This window comes from Sprattus sprattus, assembly GCF_963457725.1.
Source record: "Sprattus sprattus genome assembly, chromosome: 14".
Taxonomy (NCBI): Eukaryota; Metazoa; Chordata; class Actinopteri; order Clupeiformes; family Clupeidae; genus Sprattus; species Sprattus sprattus.
In genome coordinates this window covers 32,192,035-32,198,781 of record NC_137912.1, presented here as the reverse complement: position 1 = coordinate 32,198,781, position 6,747 = coordinate 32,192,035, and the positions used below count along the sequence as shown (strand labels likewise).

At 38.8% G+C, this 6,747-nt stretch overlaps 1 protein-coding gene across 1 annotated transcript in view; it reads left to right on the top strand.

The window, feature by feature from the left end:
• Nucleotides 1-616: 616 nt before the first annotated feature.
• The window catches only part of LOC308375226 (neurocalcin-delta A), a 48,122-nt gene continuing 41,991 nt past the window's right edge, over nucleotides 617-6,747 (top strand). Inside the window, exon 1 of the mRNA XM_080851318.1 lies at nucleotides 617-729. The gene's annotated coding sequence lies outside the window, so the exon portion shown is untranslated. The remainder of the gene's footprint in view (nucleotides 730-6,747) is intronic.

Genomic DNA, 6,747 nt, shown 5'->3' with positions numbered 1-6,747 from the left:
GCTTTAAAGGTCAAAAGTAAAATAGTCAACTTAGTTCAAATGTCTATAACAAGAAACTTACCGCGTAAACAATGTCGTCGGAATGTTTTTAATTCAAATTTGAGCTGCCGAGGTTGGAAATTCCTTTTGTGTTTTCCCTTTGTAACATTGCGACTGTTGTTTTTGACAGCCATTTTCTATTCAAACAAGCGGTTTATAGACGGTGACTGTGCCAAAAATTATGTTTTTACATTTAATGTTAGCCACAGTGGTAGCCTAGGTATACTTTTTGGAATTCTGACGAAGAAACATTTGTAATCGTATAAGTACAATGTCACTTTTTGATTTCCACGTAAATATGTCAATTGAGACGTTTCGGTTTTTTTGAATAGTTTTTTTTTTAATGTCATTTGAAGGAAATTAAAAGTAGGCCTAATCTGATACCTTATTCTCGTTCAACTGATGTTCACATCTCTGTTTTTATGTTTTTTTGTGATTTGTTTAAGATGGCCAGCAGATGTCATGATAGAAGGCTAATGTTTTTTTTGGGATATGCTCCTCCTTAAACTGGTCCACAATCATGGTACGTCATCAACTGTCTCCTCTGTATGTGCCTATGGCATACGGTTCAGTTGCTTTACCTTGTAACTTGTTGGTGTAAAGTTTTCTGTGAATATATTTCAGCTTACAACGCCTGAAACTCACAACAACGCCTGATACTCACAACATTCCGACGACATTGTTTACGCGGTAAGTTTCTTAAGCTTCAAAACTAAACTATGCTTGAAGCATTTGCACAGATCAGTTGTGATTCATTCAGGATTCCATGCAGTTGGTTGTGCACTTGTAGCCTACCAGCTATTAACGTTGGCATTAGTAGGCTATTTGTTGTATTATCAACCGTGAGCTGTAGATTGCCTTTGCTGAAGCGTTTGTAAATACCCCTAGTCTTTCCCATATACCTACAGCCTGAAGTCTTTGCAATATACGTGCAGCGGTGTTTCGGTGTTAAACCAAATTTTAATCACATTCGACGGGAATACAAAGTTCCGGCCTTTGTGTCGTCGTTGTACACTAAGTTGTTCACTTCTATTACTAGTGGGACCGAAGAGCTTATTTTATATCCTTCGGCTTCGAAAAATAAAGCTTTCATAAAAGACAAAGGCATAGCTAGCCATCACTTGATGATGGTATTAATCTTGGTTAGGTTGGCAAATCGCGGCCTGTTGACATCTTCTCCGCCACATTCAAAACATGTTCCCATATAACCTTAAATAATACATGTTTAATATTAATGGACTTTGGTTTTGATATGTGTAGAGTACCTCTACAGGTGTGAAACGTAGATCAATGTACCGCTCGCTCTCAATCAGAATTCAAATCACAAACACATATTTAGGCTAGTACTAAAAAACTAAAAAAGACATTCATCATACATTTCCTTGTAACACCCATTCAAGAAGCTAAATGTAAGCATGACTAGATGTCGGCTAGCGAGCTTAACTATTTCATACTCACCACTCCAAACAGATTGAGGGCAGTGTATTACAACGTTTGTACCCCTACCTCTCCCAAACAGAAAGTTTGACCAAGGCGGAAGAGCCGGAAGCTTGTATCATGAAAAAAAAAAATCATGATTGAAAGATGTATGTTTCTAGGCTACCATTAGTGTCCCCATCAACATCAATTAACATTTGTTACATTAAAGGGATCTTCCACTGAACCTGTAGAAAATGTCTGTACAGTTTAGCTTTCTCTTCTTCCAGTCTCTGACATGGCACCTCATTTAGTGATGCCTGTAATCGTTTTCTACAGTAGGGGTTGTAAAGGTGCTCATATCTTCGGACCTCTTGTGTAGACATACATGTCTGTCTCTTTTGACTTCCGGGTCACAACCTGGGAGGGGGAGGGCGGCAGGATCTCAAGCATGCGCAAAGACACAAAGTTCAGAGCTCTGTTCCGTTATCCATACCCTCCGTACCTGGGTCATTACTCATTATCATTATAAAGTGCCTTTCAAGGTCCCAGTCAGAATCACACTTTTATTTTCAATTTAATGTAAAATAATTATGTTTTGAGTTTTTATTACCAATGTACAACCATTAATACATACATCTATACTATATTTACCATCCAGGAGTTCTTTTTTATTAATTTTTACTACTTTCTTTAAGTGTGCGTAGGCGATTTTGCCATGTCCCTCACACAATAGTGGAAGCAACTATGAGTGTAATAAGTCATGAAATTAAACAAAATACTTTTTTCATGGTCTCATTAGTATTGACAAGAACTTTCATAAATGGGTATTTCTAGTTGTTTTCAACAGATATTTAATATAAATATTAAGTATTTAATACGTGTTAATTAGGGATGCACCGATACCACTTTTTTACAAACCGATACGAGTACGAGTATTTTTATTTGTGTACTTGCCGATACCGAGTACCGATACCGATACTTCCAAGATTTGGTTTCCATGAAAGATTTTATTTTATCCTCTGCAGGTTATGTCAAGCCTATAGTACAACATTAACAGAAGGCTATCCCAAGCCAAAAATAAAGAGCTTTCTGGTTTAAAAAAAAAAAAAAAAAAAAAGTCAATATCATCAAATTAGACAAAATTTAAATATAGACAGATGGCAATTTATTTTGCTGCATAGTTAACAACACAGGCTGCTTTACAAAAAGTGAACAGAAATATCCTGGATGATAAGAACATGAGCACAGTTCAGTTACAAAAGGATCAACAACTCTCTTCCTCCCCTTCTCTCTCTCTCTCTCTCTGTCTGTGTGCGTGCGTGTTTTTTTCTTTTGAAAGACGTCAGTAAAGATTGGTTGCTTGGTCATTTAAGCCACTGGCATGAGTGAACTTTGTGTGCTTAGCACTATGGTGCGTCTTCAGATGTTTAATCAAATTGCTTGTGTCAAACGAAGTACTTTTCTTTCCGCCCCTCGACACTGTAACAGTGCAGATCTTACACTGTGCCTTACTCCTGTCATCATTTATCTTAAAATGAGTCCAAATCGCCGTTAAGACAGCACAACGGTATAGCGATTTCTTACTAGAGTTTAATGTTGACAATGAACTGGGCTACGTTCTTGCAGCCAAATTGACACTTGCCTGAAGTTTGACTGTGTTAGGGAAGTTGTTTGCAACCTAGCCAACATAGCTATCACAATAACATCGCAAAGAAGTTAACGCAAAAGCACTTAATATTAGCATCAGGTGGAAAAACGGAAAAAAAAACGAAATACTAGCATCAATGTCCAAGAGTGTTAAAACAACCTTGCTAACATCGCTAACGGGATGTCTTGCTAGCGGCTACTTGCTAGCGGGTGTTTATGACAAAGTCAACAAGATTACTGAAACACAAGACAAGACAGACGTCCTCTTTTACCCTCACATGTCCTCCTTTCGAGACCTAAATGCGTCCGGGTAAAAGAGGAGAAAACAAATACATTCCCGTCCCCGTCAATCAACCGTAGCAAATGGCAATAATATGTTATAGGCGCAGCGTCGCTAAAGACAGTAGGCTAGCCCCTACACTTTGCCTATGTAACAGCAGTTCTAAGTTAACTGCAAAACATAAAATAGCCGAAGATAGCACTTACCTTTACTGGAGGTCGTACGTGTTAAGTTTAAAATCTCTAGCGAAACCGTTAGCTTACGCAAGCCACCTCCACACATCTATCCAAGCTGTTATTGAATTAATTTAAACTGCAAGTTCAACCTCAACTTATCTGTCTGCAATACCGCTCTCGGCCTCTATGCAACTCGCCGTTCTCACACCTGGCAGGCATAGACAGTAGAGGAGAAGAAAACACACGCGTTAAGACGCAAAACTGGGTATCGGTTTTTGGTATCGGTAATTTAAAACGAGTACGAGTATTTTAACAAAGTATCGACCCGATACCCGATACTGGTATCGGTATCGGTGCATCCTTAGTGTTCAGTGGCGGTCCGTGCATTTCACGACTAGGCCTTCAGCGATGTCCTACACGATGTTAAACTGTGTGAATCCACCTCCTAATACCATCATTATGATGACGCCATGGCTCTCGAACCATTATATTTATACAGAAAGGCAGTATAAGTGAGCATTGCATCACCTTAACATAGTCGAGTACAACAGACTTTATTAATATTTCCGGAGCATTTAAAATCAATACACCCGTATTAACAATACATTAAGAGTAGTAAACTCTCAGTTACGATCGCTTGGATATTACTGTCACAACTTTAAAATAAAAGGCGATTTTCAGGGATTAGTCTACAAAGTTTTATTAAGTCCACCGAAAGTAGCCGTGAGCTGTAACAAGTTTGTCCACTAAACATCGCATTGTCCCACCTGCAAAGCAGTTTCATTAAACTTCCCATCCTCACGATATCCAGTTTTTCTTGAAAGTTCCGTCTTGAAAATGGCGTTGTAATTGTATCAAAAACTGGAATTATCAAGTTAGTGTAAACTAGTTTATTTGAGTTGGTTAATGTTATTATATTTAGTCTAACCAATTGAAACAACTAGCATAATAAGCATTGAAACCGATGTACGTCGTTTTCGCATTAGCCAGCTAAACTGAGCACTGAAGCACTGCACCGGTCTGCCTCAGTGTCCAATCAAAGGACGTTTACGTGTCACGTTCAACGCGAGGAAATAAATCTTCCGGGCCTTCTAGAAGGCCCAGTGTCGCCAACTCGAAATCTGATTGGTTGTCACAACTGTCTGTTTCAGTTCATTCAACTTAAGTGAACTGAAACAGCCAGTTGTGATAACCAATCAGATGTACACGGGCCTTCAATGTGAATTCTGAAGGCCTCAGGGAAGATTTCTGTTCTCGGGGAAGATTCCTCGGAGCGTAGCAACACATGATAGCTGAAATATGATTGGATGAAAGCTCTAACATAAATTAACAACGCTGGAAGCTATGAAATGAAGATAATGGACTATGGGGAATAATTTAATACATATTTATGAAAAGAAAATATTAAAATTAAATTTATTTTATTACATTTATTTTCTGATGATGTTTAGGCCAGCAGAGAAGGCCTTGAAGGCCCTGACGGACCACCACTGCTAGTGTTAATACGTGTCCCTCAAGTCGGTGTCCACCCTGTCATTATGTTGTAACTGGCCCTTTAAAAAAAAAAACCTGATGTCTTCAGTGACATCACTACCATCATTTTATCTTTCTTCAATCAAGGCTGAAACAGTGGCTTGTTGCAGATTAAGTATTTACACTTATATTTCTTAATGTTCATCACAGTATGTGTGTAGTCGGACGTTATTGTGTGTAGTCGGAGCTTATCATGTCCACCCTGTCATAGTGAAATATCAATTAATATAAAAACTTTTCAGAAATTCAAAATATATTTGTAAAACAGTACAATGTCACCTTGCTAACTGAATCATGTTGCTAACTGAAGGTCCACCATGTGCTCATTAAATGCTAACATTAGCCAAAAATGTCCACCCTGTCATTGTCCACCCTGTCAGCAAGCCTTTGAATTTGTCCATGACAGGGTGGACATATTGCCATTTTCATGTACAGTGTCTGCTTACAGATAATTCATAAAAAGTGTGGGAGCTTGACCAACATGCATTTCTTACAACATAACATCTACTTAATAAAATAAATATGAAAATCTCAACTTTTTTTTTTAGAAATGGGTAGGTCTCAAAGGCACCTTATAGTGATATTGACCCACCTACCATCCTTAGGTTGAGTATGTAGGGTGTTCCGATTTTGATCGCGGCGAAAAGAAGTATGCCCAAAGGACCCGTATGTGTACTCATAACGGACAAAACGCTGAGTGTGGAACCAGGGTACACTTTCCATTCTCAACGGCCGCCATCTTGTCTACGTAGCGGAAGAGACGGAGCCAGGCAGAGCTTTTCGTTTTATTTAGAATTCAATGGCGGACATAATGGCTACGGTGGCTACGATAGCAGAGTCAGTAGACCACAAGGCTACAGACCGTAAATGTCAATATCAGCAGTAATTAAACAACTGTACTGATATTAAATGTACTACTAACATGCCATTCTCAAATTAAAGCCAGGGACATGAGTATTTTGGTGGTTTTTAACGATGTATACCGACAGTTAGCATACCTAGCTAGCCTAGCTTGGTAGCATTACCATTGGTTCTGAATGGCAGTTATGCTAAGCAGCTGGCTATCCCCCCACCCGGGACTGTAGTTAATTTCCGGTAAGTGCACCACGGAGTATTAGATTTGGAACAACACTCACCTGCTGAGAATCTGCGTACCTAGTAAGTGTGTACTGTGTACTGTGAACTGCGTATAAGTATACTCATGGAGGTATGGAAACGGAACATAGCACAGTTCATAGTCCAATACACCGTTTTCATGCGCGCGATGTCCGTTTAACAACCGAACCGGACCGAGTTATCTCGGGGTGTAGATCAGATTGTAGTCGGACCTCAATTATTCGAATTAAGGTGTTTAAAAGAAAGGATCATTCTATTTCAGTCCGACTAAGCCATGTCCATGTAACCGCACTGAATGTAAACCTTTCGCTGCTTATGCACATTGAAAGCAAGATCTTTATCTCTGACACAAGTAGGGCTGTCAAAATTGCTCAGAAATGACGTTCGAATATTCCATTTAAAAAAACATATATATTCGAACATATTTGAATCTCTGGTTGCGCATTAGGCACGTCAATAACAGGACAATAATTAATACAACGAGACATAACTACTTATATAGGTAATTTATTTAAGTTTAAACATATTTAACAACAT